General features: G+C 36.4%; 1 protein-coding gene across 2 annotated transcripts in view; it reads left to right on the top strand.

Moving 5' to 3' along the window:
* PDE4B (phosphodiesterase 4B) overlaps positions 1–16,324 on the top strand; it is a 528,592-nt gene that overhangs the window by 149,557 nt on the left and 362,711 nt on the right. The gene's annotated exons all lie outside the window — the stretch shown is intronic.

Below are 16,324 nucleotides of genomic sequence, written 5' to 3'. Positions count from 1 at the left end.
GAAAAGAACAAAGAATAATTGACAGAAAAGCCTCAGGGGCATCATTGTTAGTGCTTTGATTTTGAGTAAATGTCTTTTTTTTTTTAAAGGTTTTTTTAATGTTTATTTATTTTTGACAGAGAGAGAGAGACAGATAGCATGAGCTGGAAAGGGGCAGAGAGAGGGAGACACAGAATCCGGAGCAGGCTTCAAGCTCTGAGCTGTCAGCACAGAGCCCGATGCGGGGCTCAAACTCATGAACTGCGTGATCATGACCTGAGCCAAAGTTGGGCGCTTAACCGACTGAGCCACCCAGGTGCCCCTGAGTAAATTTCTTAAGCTATCCGAGACTCAAATTTTTCTCTATGAAATTTTCTGTATATGAAAACCTACATCATGGAATTATTTTAAGCATTACATGAGATAATATCTCAAGCATTTAGTACAAATAATCCCTCAACAAATGTTTATTCCCTTTATGTGTGTTTTTGTACTTTGTAATGGAAAAAAAAAAACAACCAACCAATTAGATCTAGCCTTATTCTGGTTACTAGAGGGAAATAAAGACAGTGATATATTGTTCTTGGTCTTTCTTCCAAGAAATGTTACATATACTAATCAACAGAAACTAACTTCATGTTATTCTTACTATGTTTGCGCTTTGCTTTGAAAATCTTGCCATAGGCCTTCAGGAGGAAGTTTTACTTCATTTAAATTTGGGAAAGTGGACAAAAGGTAACCTAGCAGGGAACTGTGCACAAAAGCTGAGGAGCCACAGTGAGTGAGGTTGGAATTTCCCTCCTTACAGGGAATACTTAAAGATGAATATGATAATGTCTATAACACTTTTTAAATCCTACCAGGGAGTGTACTATCCAAATGTATGTACCTACCAGATTGCATTGCACATGCAATGCTGTTTAAATTTTAAATTGTACTTTGTTAATTTACATGAATTACCTTGCAAAATAGTAGGTATGAACATTTGCATCTTATAGGTGAGGAACTGGGAAACAGAAGGCTTAAACGAATTGCCCTACGATGATGAAGAAGCTGGCTTATGTTAGATCTCAAGACACAGACTCCTGATAAATAATTCATTCTCTTAGGTCATTCTCCTACTTGATTGCTCTTCAATTTACCAGCAGTTTAATTTGTTTCCACATAAGTATTTTCATATACAGATTTTTTTTATGGACTGCTGTATTTTTGTGTTTAGTAATCTTAATGAAAAATACCAAGAGTACTATTTAGGAAATGTAATGTTATCTATGGCAAAATAGTTCTTAATTATAATGCAGCATTTCTGGACAATATAAATGATAGCTTAGAATTGAAAGGAGAATTACTATGCTTACCAAAAATCTCCTTGGAAAAAAGCTCAGTGTTTTGAATACTGAGTTATTTAGAATTTTATACAGATTTAAGGGTCTCTCACCTTGGCATCTCATTCCTTTATACACTTCTGGATTTTTTTTAAAGTTTGTTTATTTTGAGAGACAGAGAGAGGCAGAGAGAGGCAAAGAGAAGGAGAGAGCGAATCCTAGTCTCAGAAATGATGTGATCATGACCTGAGCCAAGATCTAGAGTTGGACGCTTAACTGACTGAGCCACCCATGTGCCCAACATCTGGATTTTTAATAAGTATTCTTCAAAGTCCCATTAACCATTATGCCTTTAGTAAATATTTTCGTTGTCTAACTCAGTTGTATTTGAAACATTTTGCTACTTTTTATCATCATCATCATCATCATCATCTTCCTCCAATGTTTATTGAGCTGTGACAAACTTGAATATCAAGTTCAAAGAGCATTTCTATTACTTTACCAAAATAAAACTCCTTATTGGAACCATGCTCCAGAAAAGAAGTGATTCACATCCTGGGTCTTTCCACCTAGCAGACATGTAAAGCTACTTGGACAGTTACCATCCCCCAAATTGCTTGCTTCTCATTTTGAAGTGAAAAGAAAGCTCTCTCGGCATATAGTATTCAATACAGATTGCCTTCCTGCCTTTGGCGGAGCTCCTGTGTCTCCTGTGAATGGTGCCTCTGTACACAGTGTTACCATTGTGCTGTCTGAAAGAACGAATCCTGCTGGGCAGTGGTGCAGTAACTCCACTGGGAAGGTCGCAAGTTCACTTCTGCTTTGCCTTCTGTCTAGCAAGAAGTGTTTGGGCTAAGCAATAGATAATTGAGATATATCTCTGAATATGGAAGGTTAGACTTTCATTGGTGCCCCAGCAGTGGTAGGACTCAAAGGCCATTAATAGTGGAGAATTCAAGACAAGTCTCATCCTTGCCTTTGGTCAGTCATTCTGCACATGTCTTTCAGCATCTCTTTTCAGGGCTGTAAGACTGAATTGGCTTAAGAACCTGGATGAGGTGACTGACAAGGGGACAGATGGAAATTGATGAGAGCACCGATAAATGCTCTTACTGTTTAACTAAGTGGCCTTTATTTATTAAGCAGACATGTATTAAACACCTACGACATACAAGACACTGTTTTAGGTGTTGGTGTCATGTGGTAAATAAAACTGAAGGTCTCTGTCCTCATGGGACTTTCGTTCTAGTGGTAGGGACAGACAACCAACAACGTCAGAGAGCAATGGAAGATGTCAGAACAAAGCAGCCAGGGAGAGGGAGGATGGGGGTACTGTGTTACGGAGGCTGAGTAGGAAAATCCTCTCTGAGGAGAAGATGTATGAGCGTATGTCTGAGGAGATATGGAGGGAACCATAGAAAGATCTAGAGCAGAGGCTTTTCAGGCAGAGGTAGAAGCAAATAGCTCCTGAGGTGAGTGTGCTTAGCCATGTAATGGGCCATTTATTTGAAACAGGAATGGTTTGTTCATAAGGATTGTAGGCACCTATATGAAATACATTTGAAAATATTATATTAAGAAAAGGAGCCATCACCATTTTAAAGATGTATACATAATGAAGGCAGGAAATAATATTTTCTGTCATAAATCTTGACAGATTTATGGCTCCAGTGGAGCCATCACAGGATTAAAACAATGTACTTCATACATAATGTACTGTAACTGGTTTTTTAACAACTGAAAATGTACAGAAAATGCTATTTTGACCGTCTATCTTTAGTCTTCAGCTGTTGCCGTCACGATTCAGAAATTTGGATCTCTGCCTTAAGAGGCACATTGCCTTAGCTGTAAAAAATAATCCAATGGAATCTACAGCCATAACCATAGGCTGTGATTTTAGAGTATAAGTCACCTGCTACAAAGGGGGAAGGGTGTTCCTTTTCTTTTTATTTGAATCTCATTTATGTTCTCAATATGCTTCACTTTAAATTTATGTTTTTCTGAAGATGAAATTTTCTTTGGCTTCTATGTACGGCAAGCAGTGTCCATGAATTTTAGTGGCTACTGTAACCCAAACTGTGTCCGGAAATCCAGAAAACTGAACCAAGAAGTGCTGTTAGCACAGATTGGAAAATGGAAAGAAAGAGTCCCTACATTTTACTTTGGGGGCTGGTGTGAAGTGGCATCTTAGAGTATCTGTTAAAAGTGGACCTGCATTCCAAAGAAGAGAAAAATTTAAAGAGATTAAACAAAAGTGGTATCATTAAGAATTTGATCTCTCACTTCTAAAATTTCTAAATTGCCAAAATAAAATTAAAATATTGGTTGTAGCTAATGTAGCACAAATGAAATAGCTTAAAATCCAAACCCAGAACTTGAAACTCAGTATGGATTTCATAGTAAAACATTGTTCATAGTCATGAAATCCAAGAGAATGAAGCTGTTAACCCTGGAGTCCCAAAAGGTTAAGTTTCAGGATTGTCTACGAGAAGCTGAAACAGGTTATAAATAGAATCATAGGAGAATATTTCTGTCTTTAATACTTATCAGAAACAAAGGGAGGTAAATAAGAAAAATTCTAGTTTTTAACAGCATGTGAAAGTCAAATAAATTCTAATTTTGAGTGGCAAATGAATGAACAAGCCAAGGCCCATCCAGCCAATATTTTTCCTTTCCAAATTGACTTAAAACTAATAAGAGCACATTCAGACAAAACTATTTTAAAAATAGCTCATTAGTGAAGTTAGCCTAGGGGAAACTAATAATTTTTATTGCATATTCAAATGATTTTCTATTGTCTTGAAATACGACGTTTTTAGAGAAGCAGTTCTAGTTTTAGGATATAACATAACTAAAGTTAATAGGTTTTTACACAGTGGATTTTTTTATATTTAGGGAATATCCATGTGTTTCCTTCTCATTTTCCTTTTGCAATGCAGTATAAGAGCAGGAGTTCTGAAGTCAGTGACTTTGGGTTCAAATCCTTACTAACTGGATGATGTTGGGTAATTCATCTCACCTTTTTGTAATTCAGTTTGTGTATCTGTAAAGGGTAGAATATACTTCGAAGGGCTATTATGAGTTTTATAAGTAATGATAATATGTGCAAAGATGTTTAGTACATAGTAAATTCTCAATAAATATCAGTTATTTTATCTTACCCCCCAAGTTGCTCTTTCTTTCTCCTTCTGCCTTTCACTCCCTCAAGAGATGCCTGTAAAACATCCTTCCTTAACAACCCTCAGAAGGAACCAAGTTTGCCAACACCTTGGTTTTGTACTTCTAGCCTCCAAAACTAGGCAGTGAATTTATGTTTAACCATCCAGTCTGTGGTCCTTCCTTACAGCAGCCCTATCAGATTAATAAAGGTTTTGGTACCAGGAAATGGGGTGCTATTGTAACAAACACTTAAAAATGTGGAAGTGGCTTTGGAATTGAGTTGTGGGTGAGGACTGGAAGAGTTGTAGATAGGGATTAGATTGCTTTGAGGATACTTGGTAAAAATTTGAATGTTAACGGGGCCTCTGTTGAGGTCTCAGGTGGAAATGAAGAACACATTAGTGGACCCTGGAGGAAAGGTGATCCTTGTTATAAAGTGACAAAGAACTTGGCTGAATTATGTTCTAGTTTTTTGTGGGTAGAAAGTAGAAATTGTAAATGACACACTTGGATTTAGATTTCTAAACAAAGTGTTGAAGGCACGGCTTGGTTTCTCCTTTCTGCTTATAGTAAAATACAAGAGGAGAAAGATAAATTAAAGGAGGAATTGTTAAGTAAAAAGGAACCAGGACTTGAAGACTTGGACAATTCTCAGCCTATTCATATTGAAACAACCAAACAAACAAAAACAAACAAAAAAAAAACAAGAAAGGAAAAAAAAATGTGTTCTAGAGAGAACATCAAGGGCTTGCTGGACAACCAACCATGTTACTCATGGATCCAATGAATCACTTAGCAAAAGTCAGGAATAGAGATGTGGTTATCTGGGAAAGAACTGTGGTGGACTCTCTTGCCCGATGGCTTAGACCCCTGTGAATTGCATGGGAGACTGCCCCCCCCCCAGCTTTTTGAAAAAATCTGTAATAACAGAAACACTGCCAGTTGGAATTGAAGGGAGATAAAGGTGGAGTGAATAAAATGAAGGAAGGCTATCAGACTTCTGAGATTCCGCAGGTAGGAAATGGGCTGATAGATCTATCCAGTTGCAAACATGTGTAATCCTTCAAGAAAAGTGAAGAACAACCTTGAAGGCAATTCAGAGGCCAGTGGCTACTACTGGCACTATAAGCCCAGAAGGCATAAGCCCAGGAAAGCGGGACCATTTCCATCTTGGTGTCAGAAGGGGGCCTCTTCTTTAGTTTTGGAAGGTGAACCACTTCCTCAGTCCTGGAGGGCAGGGCCCCCATTGCTCAGGGCTGAGGGCCCAGAGGACCAAGCACTGAGCCAAAGAAGATCATTTTCAAGTTTCAAATTCTAATGGAATTTGTCCTAGTAGGTTTCAGACTTACTTGAGACCCATGACCCTTTCTTCCATTCAATTTATCCCTTTTGGAATGGAAATGTCTATCTTGTACCTGTTCTACCTCTGTTGTTTTCTGGTTTCATAGTTTCACAGATGGAGAGGAACTTCCATGATGAATCTTGCCCCCAGTTTTACCCATAACTGACTTGGATGATTTAAATGAGGTTTGGACTCAGAGTTGATGTTTGAATGATAAGAAATTTTGGGTACAATTAAAATGTATTTTGCATGTGAGAAGGACATGAATTTTGAGCAGTCAGAAGGTAGAATGTTATGGTTGAATTGGGGCCCTCCTATATTAATATGTTGAAGTCCTAACCCCATAACTTTAGAATGTGACCTTATTTGGAGATAGGATCTTTATAGAAGTAATCAAGTTAAAATGAGGTCATTAAAATGGACCCTAATCCAATAGGATTGGTGTTCTTATAAAAGGGGAAGAAAAGTGGACACAGTCATGCATAGAGGGAAGATGATGTGATGAGATATAGGGAGAAGATGGCCATCTATGAGCCAAGGAGAATGGCCTAGAACAGATCCTTCTTTCACAACCCTCAGAAGGAGTCAGCTCTGCTGACAGCTTGCTTGGGACTTCTGATTGCCCGTACTGTGATATAATAAATATCTGTTGTTTAATCCCCCTGATCTGTGGTATTTGTTATGGCAGTTACAGCAAACCAGTACACTCTCTCCCATTACTATTTTGTATGTCAGTGGTTCAGCCTGATTATTACAAAAAACTATCTAATCTGTGTTTGGTAAAGGGTACTTGAAAGAGCTGTAGTTATTTAAGATATCAAAGTATTAGAGGATAGATCTTTGAAAGTCTATCATGTGACTTACTCATTGTAATCCCAGGTCCCAGAACTAGAACCAATTGGAGGACATTATTAGGAGTCAGACTTTGGTGAACCAAAGGAAGAAAAACCACTTACCATTTACTTTAAAAATTAGACAAGGGTGCCTGGGTAGCTCAGTTGGTTAAGTGGCCAACTTTGGCTCAGGTCATGATCTCATGGTTCATGAATTCAAGCCCTGCATCGGGCTCTGTGCTGACAGCTCAGAACCTGGAATCTGCTTCAGATTCTGTGTCTCACTCTCTCTCTGCCCCTCCCCTACTCGTGCTCTCTCTCTCTCTCTCAAAAATAAAAAGCATTAAAAAATCAATTAAAAAAAAATGACAGACATCCCCTATGCCCCAGTTAGAATTCAGAGAAATGAAGCAAGAGGTTCTGTTTGTTGTTTGTTTGTTTGCATTGGTTGGTATGTGTCACTGGATGGGCATCTACATTCCTTTGGTATTTAAAAAAATCATAAGTTGAGCTATGAGCAAGGAATAGGGACTAACAGGATATATTATGGAAAAAAAAACTATGGAAACTCTGGACAAAGAATGTCTCCATATTTATCTTGTATGACAGCCTGGATGAGGATAATCTATGAAATGGAGAGGAACCCAAATACTGAGGAAAATAGAAGAAAACCTGGTTTTGATCTTCTTTCAAAGGAGAGCAAGTGAATAAGGAGGCAGATAAGTTTAGAATTATGATTAGAATTGACCTGTGATAATTGTACCATTAGACTATAAGTAGCATATAATTACCATGAGGATGGATGGGAATCTCGCTTACTCATTGCAGTTTTCCTTAGACTAGCACAGTGCCTGACTCATAGTTGACACTGAACTAACACCAGTAATTAAGTGCATACTGTTGATTCATATTCTTGGGTTTTTACACATTCACTTATCATGCACAAAGCTTTTGCATATTGTGTGCAAGAGTTTTGGATAAAGTAGTTAATACATAAACAATTTGAATATTTATGAATTTTTTAGTTTTGACTTCACACAAAATTTAGTGTCAAATAAATACATTTTAATTTAAAAAACACCCATAGAGTAGTTCATTCAATTATAATGTCTTAATTTTCAGAAAGTGTTATATACAATATCCTGATTTTTTGAAATAAAAATATTAACCACTCAATAAAGAAAATATATTATGATTTTTACTCTCTAAGAGCATAAAGTTTTTTGTAAGGTGTGTACATATAAGAAAGCAGTTATAAGACTGATGCTGAAACTTTTTCAGATAATACATCATCATGCCAATGAAGACTTATTATGTATGTACAGAATAAAGATTTGCTAAATGCAAAATAAACAAAAGTTAATTGAAAGTGATTGAAAAATTTATCAAGTCACAGATAAAATAAACATTACATAAAGCTTTTAGAATTATGATTTTATGTTGAATAACAAATATCAAAACTTCAAGCAATAATACAGGCTTACCAAAGATAATAGGAAATCAAATTTTTGGCACATAGTACCTACTCAATAAGTATATCTTAAAATTTTTTTTTAAGTTTATTTATTTATTTTGAGAGAAAGAGAGAATAAACAGGAGAGGGGCAGAGAGAGGGACAAAGAGGATCTCGGTGACAGCACAGAGCCCAGTGTGAGGCTCAAACTCACAAACCGTGAGATCATGACCTGAACCAAAGTCAGACGCTTAACCAATTGAGCCACCCAGGCGCCCCAGTAAGTATATCTTTGAGGCATGTGTGAATTAGTATAGAAAGAAATAAGGAAGAAGGAGTGAAAAGATGAGATTTCTTTCAGAAGTATTCATGATGCCACAGTAGAAAAAGGAAACTTGTTTGGGAAAATGGTCAGGTTAAGAGAGATTGGAAGTCACCTAGAATCCATTTCTAGAAGAGCTTCTTTTTAACTTGCCACAAAATGCATCAAATCTTCTGCTGTTCCTCAGTGATAGCACGCCTGCCCTCAGTAGTGGCATTGAGGACTAATTACAACAAGAGTGAGTTTTAGGAAGTCACTCTGATGGCCCATATGTAAGTCCCACAGATGTAAAGGAATGGCTAAGGCAAGAATGGAAACATTAAAGGCTTCAAGAAGAGTGTTGATAATGTAAAAGTGTTGTAAACTGTAAAACCAATTTGAAACTTTCAGATTTTGTAACTGATACTATTCTGTTAAAGGTTCTGTTTCCAGGTAAGATGGGAGTCATCATGCTCCATTCTGTTTCTACCTCTAAATATAGCTTTAAGTCCTGGACAGAATGCATAGATCAGCTGTTTGAGAACTCTGAAAAGTAAACATTAGTGGGAAGATCGGGGAAGAAGTCTCAATTGTTAGAAAAGAAACAATCTAAATTGAAAATGGGTGAGAATCCTGAACAGACACTGTACTTAAGAGGCTACTGATGGCAGATAAGCACATGGAAACATGATCAACATTAGCCAGTAGGGAACTGTAAACCAAGAAGTATGAGATACACACTACACATTTATTAGGAGGGCTGAAATACACAAAAGACAAAGTGATGACAAGTCTGTGGAGCAACAGGGAACTCTCACATAGTGCTGATAGAAATGCAAAATGATTTCGACCATTCTGGAAAACAATTTGACCTTTTGTTATAAAGATGAACATACACTTAGCATATGGCCCAGCAATGCCAATCCTTGGTACTTACCTTAGAGGAATGACCTATATATATTTACAGAAAAACCTGTGCATGATGTTTATTACATTTCTATTCATAATTGTCTTGAACTAGAAGTGGCCCAAATGTTCCTTCAGGGGTGAATGGATAAAAAAGAAACTGTTGTACATCCATACAACAGAAAACTATATGGCAGTAAAATGGAATGAACTGTTAATAAATGTAACATTGTCTAAATGTCAAAGACATTGCACTGAGTGAAAGAAGCTAGTCTCAAGATGTGAAGTACTTTGTGATCCCATATCTATAACATTACTGAAAACACAAAATTACAGTGATGGAGGATAGATTAGGGATCACCAGGAATCAGGAGTGGAAAGATGTGACTATAAAGGCACAGCACAAGAGAGTTTTTGGGTTGATAGAACTGTTCTCTATCCTGATTATGGTAGAGTTACATGAATCCAGACATGCATTACATTTCATAGAACACCATCTCCAAAAAGGTCAATCTTATTGTATGATAAATTTAAAAAGAAAACAAGAGAGACAAAAAGTAACCAAGGGAGCTTTATAAAAATATACATTCTATTTAAAAGTCTTTGCTACAGAGTTTGGCATACATGCATAAAAAATGTCTCCACTCTTGGATTTTACATATGCTAATATTGCAGTGCTTCAATGCTATGAAATATGTATAGGAAATTAAATTTGAGTTACCTCTTAATAATAGAACTTCACATGCAGTCTTGATAGATAAAATTCCATTTTCTTCATTATAAATCAAAATCATTATCATTATTAATGTTACTGAATTTTTAAAAAATTCTAATATGAACAGATTTTGAATTAACAGAATATGTTGTGAATAAACAAACTTGAAATTAAATGAGCCAATCATGATGATCTAATTCACTATTTTGAAAGAATTTTCCATGTTCATATGTATTCAGTACCCTTTTTAGACTCATCCTGTTGTATCACTAATTTAGGAAAATATTGTTTCTGTTAAATCCTTGCAAATATATATGTAAGCATGAAATGGATCCCTGAATATTAGTCTCTTTTTAAGAGCAATGGAGTGAATTTGACTTAGTTTTCATGTCTGCTATACACTTTCTGTGATCTCTGTGGTATCCTAGTTAATTGGTCTTACACAGATAATTATTTACATTTAAAATTTTTAGCTGTAGATTAATACCATGCCGTTTTTAAGCATATTTTACAGAAGACTGCTGACAGAGTAGAAATAATAAAAATATACAAGATCATTTAGAGAAAGAGGTTTTCCCAAACATGCCTTTGTTTTAAACATACATGTCCCTAATATCCTATTCATTTGAAGTCACCCTTTTAGGTAATTTGCTGACAGGTTAGTATTATCTTTGGGAACTGGAATACCTTCATTTAATGCAGATTTTAAAACACCTACCATGGGAATAGTTTCTCTCCTTGCATTTAGGTATCTGACTCATCTTTGCTAATATATCTTGATGTTAACAATGACCTACGAAACAAAGCGAGGAGCTTCGTTAGTGTTTTTGCCTATGCAGTCTGCCTTACAGGATGTGCTTTGTGAAAGAAGCACCTAATTACTCTGCCCAACCCAGAAAGCACCATGAGGAGAGGGCCTACAAGTCTGTCCTGCCTGTACACCACCTAATGGAAAGGCAGTGTAACACATGGCTGTTCTGCTTTTGCACTGCAGTAAGAATGTGAACGCTAATAATACTAATAATGATAATTGTAATAATTTTTTTAAAGAATGAAGAAATGCTACTTAAAATGGGAAACACAGCCAAACTGCTATGATTTAAGCAGCTCATTCTGGAAACCTTCGTAAGCTCAAGAAGTTAGGATATTGCCCGGACTAGCTGTCAAAACAGTAAGAATAATCTGAGCATGACAGGAGGGCATGATTTGGGACACCATATTCATTTTCTATTCATAGTTTTGATCAACAAATATTAATCAGAGCAATGTCAGACTGTGGACATAAAGAAATGAGCAAAATGGTTTATGTCCTTGGAGTGCTCATAGGTTACTCCAGGAGACAGACAATAATATGTACTACAATATCCTCTGAGACATTCTGAAGATGAACCCAGTGCTGGTGGCAGGCAGATGGGATGAAATGGCGGTCTCTGCCTGTGGAAGCTGAGAAGGATTTCAGTGAAGAGTTTTCATGTGACTTTACCCTTAATGGATGAGACAGTATTCTTGGCAAAGAAAGTAGAGACATTGAACACGTTTAGGCTGGGAAAATGACATAAAATAATACACAAAATTGTGGAAGGGTTATGGCTTAATACCACTATAGCTCTTGCTCTCCTTTGAGAGAGGTCATTTATCCCAGTTTTGCCTGCTACCCCCCTCCCTTGTCTTATTCTGCACCGAGGAGATCATTCATCTATTCATCAAACAGATATTTATTTAAATATCTACTACATAGCCAGTACTGTTCCAGGGTTACACTGGTGAACAAAACAAAGCTCTTGCTTTCGTGAAACATAAATTCTAGGGGGAGCAAATAATGACGAACAAGTAAATAGGAAATATATACTATATTATATGCTGACAGATACATGAAGGAAAGTGATGCAGAATGGGAGAGATTGCAGTTTTAAACAGGATGATGAGGGAAGACTTACTTCATCAAGAAAGTGTTATTTGGGCAAACCCTAGAAGGAGATAAGGGAACAAATCATGCAGATATCCTGGGGAAGAGGAAACTTCCACAACAGGTTCAGTGAACGGAAACAGTGAACGGAACAGGCCAGTGAAGCTGGAGCAGAGAGAGCCAGAGGGAATGCATAAGAACATGAAATCAGAGAGGTACTGAGATGAGCATGGGGACACTTAGGGTCTTCTAGGCCACTGTGTGGACCTTCACTTTGACTGAGTGTAGTGAGGAGTCATTGGAGGGCTTTTCTTTCTTGAATGGGACCATCTATATGAACCATGTGATACCATGCTCAAGTAACGAGGGTATAAGCGTCCCTCTGTAGGATTTAGGTGACGTTGGAGGTGGTACAGGTTAAAGCTGATCTTTTGGGAGCACTATTTTAGTAATGTTGAGGAATTAAATAGTGTCATATGGGTAAAAGTGAAGCATTCATATCATCTTATAAAGATAACATGCTAGATGATTTCAGACTCAAGGACATTTAGTACTTTAGTGATAAGACGAGACTACCGTGGGAGCTTGCATTCCCTCTTCTGTCTCATTAGGTTCCTCTGTTATAAAAAGTGTGGTGTAGGGTCAACTCCTTAAAAAGTATGCAATTTTGTGTCTTGATGATCTCATCTGAAAATGAGCAAAATAATGTGCATTCAGTCTAGAAATATTTATTGGGTATCAATTCTGTACCAGACTCTTCCATATTCTAGAAACGAACAAGGCTAAGCTCAGCCCTTAAGTACCTCGGAGGTTAATACCATCAGGAAGTCCAACAGAGATCTCAATACTACTTGTTTGATAAGTTTATAATGAGGAAACATTGAAATAATTTATTGAAATGCTTACAACAATGTCTGATACCACAGGCATGCAATAAATGTGAACTACTTCCCTATCATCCCTTAATTCTTAAAGAATGGTCAGTTAACTGTTCCTCTTTTAGATGGCCAGACAACTATTTCCATTCAACTGAATGGCATATTTTCCTCAGCCATGTTGGAATAAGTCTAGTTCTATTTCTTCAAATAGAGAAATTTCTGAAATGGAGAAATTGGGAGAAATTGCCATCTGTGGTGAGTAGGGCATTCTGTTGAAAGAGGCTCCTGGTGTTTCTTGGTGTTCTGTATTCACGTCTTACCTTGTCTGGCTGAAAGAAGAGCTTGTCCATATTTAATTGAGTAGAGCCTCATGGCTGTGCTCAATTGTATGTTGTTTTAGAAAAAGAGCACTGGGTAATAATCTAGAGATATAATCAACAGCAATTTAACTCTGTTAATATTGATGGTCTTAAATCTATTCCTCTTCATAAAGAAACTTCCAGATACATTCTGTCTTCTCAAATATCCAGCTTTGTATTCATGGTAAATGTTTAGCCATATTTGTTTTGTTTTGTTTTCAACATTGTTATTCATAATGTTACTGCATAGAATCTGGTTTTATGCCTTTAAAATACTTTAGTGTTATAATAGCAGTTAGTTAAAAATTGGTCACTCAGGTCAGAGAAAATTTATTCCAGGTAAACTTTTAAAGTCTGAAAGGTTTTGGATAGGAAAAGAAGATAGTTATTTTCATTTAAAATAATTTGATTACAAAGTATAACTTTTAAAATACATTTTAACAATGTTATAATACTTGTACTACAAGTTTATAATTTTGTTTGGTTGTAATTAATTTGCTTTCCATTTTAATTTGATAAAAACTCAAAGTATTGTTTATTTGTCCATAATATTTATAAATAATACATATAATACATTATTATTTTTGACCGTATAACTCAATTCAGATCCTTTAATGATATTTTATTATGATAGATTCTTGATTCATATCACTTTAACAGTATGTGGACACTAGGAATTTCATTATTTCAAATTGAGACATAGCTCTAATTGGAATTCTCAAGTAATTCCCAAGGGCAACTATCTGTATGCTAATAAATTGACTCAGAATTAGTCATCTCTCTTTTTGGGGTGCCAAGGGTTAGCTAAACATGGCATGTAGATAGGAAGGTTTTGACTTTGGCTCCTTCCTAGCCTCTTAGAAGGGCACATAACTGTTTGCTTTATTCTTGTTTTTTTCCTCCAGTTCTTTTGACTGTCTCTCTCAGAACAGTATATTCTTTGCTAAAATATAGCAGGGTGTTATCTGCTTTTACTATGCTTTTGTGTACTTTTTCTTAGATAACACCTCCCGTTTCCTACTTTCTAGATTCATCTTTGACTGCAATATTTAACACGGTGTTGGGATTTTCTTTGGCATTTTGACTCTAGAAACAAACTTTCATGAATTTACCTGTAGATATACATTTCCTTTCCTCTAGGGTAACTAATTCAGACTTTAAAATAGTCTCATTATCTTTTAAGTTTTGTATCTCAATTAACTGTCTTTAGTATTACTGAATGTTATCTAGACTAGAGTTAACAGACTTTATCTTTGAGAATTTTATTTCTTAGGATGATTCTCAAAATTTCTTTAACTGGGACATTGGCTTGTCATAGTAGGCAAAATGAAGAGTAATGTGAAATGTCACATAATGTCACATAAATTGCCGATAAGAATTGGAAAATAATTACAGTTGCATCATTGTGTTGCTTTAGGTAAGCATATGTCAACATTTCCTTATCTGAACCCCAGTTTACCTACAGCTAAATCTAAGTTAAGAAATTTACCATACTTTAGGAGAAAAAAAATCCCTGAAATGCTTACTATATTTTGGCAACCTTAAAAAGTGATTATGAGAAAGACCTTGGTAACTTCAAAGTGCATTTTTTTTTTTTTTGCAAATGAAACACTCTGAATATTGGCAGGATCACATATTCTCATGTTTCAGTTTTAAATCATATTATTGTTGGAGGAAAGTCCTAGCTTTGTTTTCATAATGTGGTAAATAATAGGTACCAGTGACCATATTTCCTCATGATATTAAGACATACTCAAATATATAAAGAAGATGTATGAGGACCTGGCTGGACAAAATGACTCTTTTGACTTCTTAGTTTCATACAGTTAAAGAGTGTCAACTGGGAATCAGAAAGCTTGGGTTTTATTTTTAGCTCTAATGTCAACTATCAATGTGACTTGGGACAAGTTACTGAAGTTTTCTGGGACTGTTTCTCTGTCTTTGAAATGAGAAGCTGAATAAGGTGATCACTGAGGTTTTTTCCAACTCTGAAATTCCCTAACTTTGCTTTTGTTCATGATATATTTTTAAGGTGTTACTGCAATATCAATATCTTTCCAAGATAGTACCTGTAAACTAGGAGTTTAAATCCTTTCTATTAGGTTTGACCCACTTCCCCCAAAGGCTGGCATGGGGTTTATTTTTCCCTAGGTCATCATCTGCTCTTTTTCAGTCCTTTAGGTATTCAGTCAGAGTATATGACGTATGTGAATGATTTTTTAAAGGTGGAAGTCCTCACACCTTAGAGGAAAACTATTCTCCTTTATTCACTGAAGTCTTCCTGTGAAGCATTCCTTAACTGTCACTCTCACTGACTAGCCTTAGTTTTGCTTTGTCAAATTTTTATGAGCTCAGGCTGGCCCTGGTGGCAGTCATGGCTGGCACAGACTTTTCATAACATCTGTACACTTCAAGCACCACCATATTCTTTTCCCTTCCATGTGCCTTTTAAAGTATCAAACCTGCTTTCCAGTGTATTTCTAAATGAAATTTCAGGTTACAATGATCTGCTTTGGTACTTGAGACACTTGTTTGGATTCCCCTGTCCATATATCTCATTTGTATGCCCTTGTGAACAAAGCACATACACACACACACACACACACACACACACACACACACACACACATGCAATGCTTGACTTTGGACTCTGCACTTTTCCCAGCAGCTTTCATTCTTCCCCGTTGTTACCTCCCTTTCTGTTCTGTGAAGTTTTGGCTTTCAGAAGTGACTTTGCATCTAACTAACAGAGTGGCTGCTGTGGCTAGCCCTTGAACAAAGAGCTTAAACAGAAGAATGAGGGTAATGTTTATTGGAATAAAGATTAGCCTTTAAATTCCTCAGGGGAATGAACCAAATCCAATGTTTTCCTGTGAGCTGACATTTTTTATATAGATGCTGTTTTGGATCTTCTGGAGAAGGGAAGGGGGAAAAAAACTTCAGCAAATCAGCTTTTTCATTCAGAAATGGAATTTGGGGGGCTGTTTTAGCAAGGCTTTTGACAGTCCCTGATTTAATGTTTTCACTGTGATGAGAACAGTAGCTGTACAAATCTGATGAAAATCTGAGCGATGGAGGGTGTTGTTGAGGGGGAAACAGAGTGCGATTATTTAAATAATCCTAGGCCAATAAGCATCTGGTAGGTGGAGTTAGTGTTGTGTGCATTAT

Source organism: Neofelis nebulosa, chromosome 2 (assembly GCF_028018385.1).
Source record: "Neofelis nebulosa isolate mNeoNeb1 chromosome 2, mNeoNeb1.pri, whole genome shotgun sequence".
Taxonomy (NCBI): Eukaryota; Metazoa; Chordata; class Mammalia; order Carnivora; family Felidae; genus Neofelis; species Neofelis nebulosa.
The sequence above is the reverse complement of the archived record's forward strand: the minus strand, read 5'-3'. Positions and strand labels throughout refer to the sequence as shown.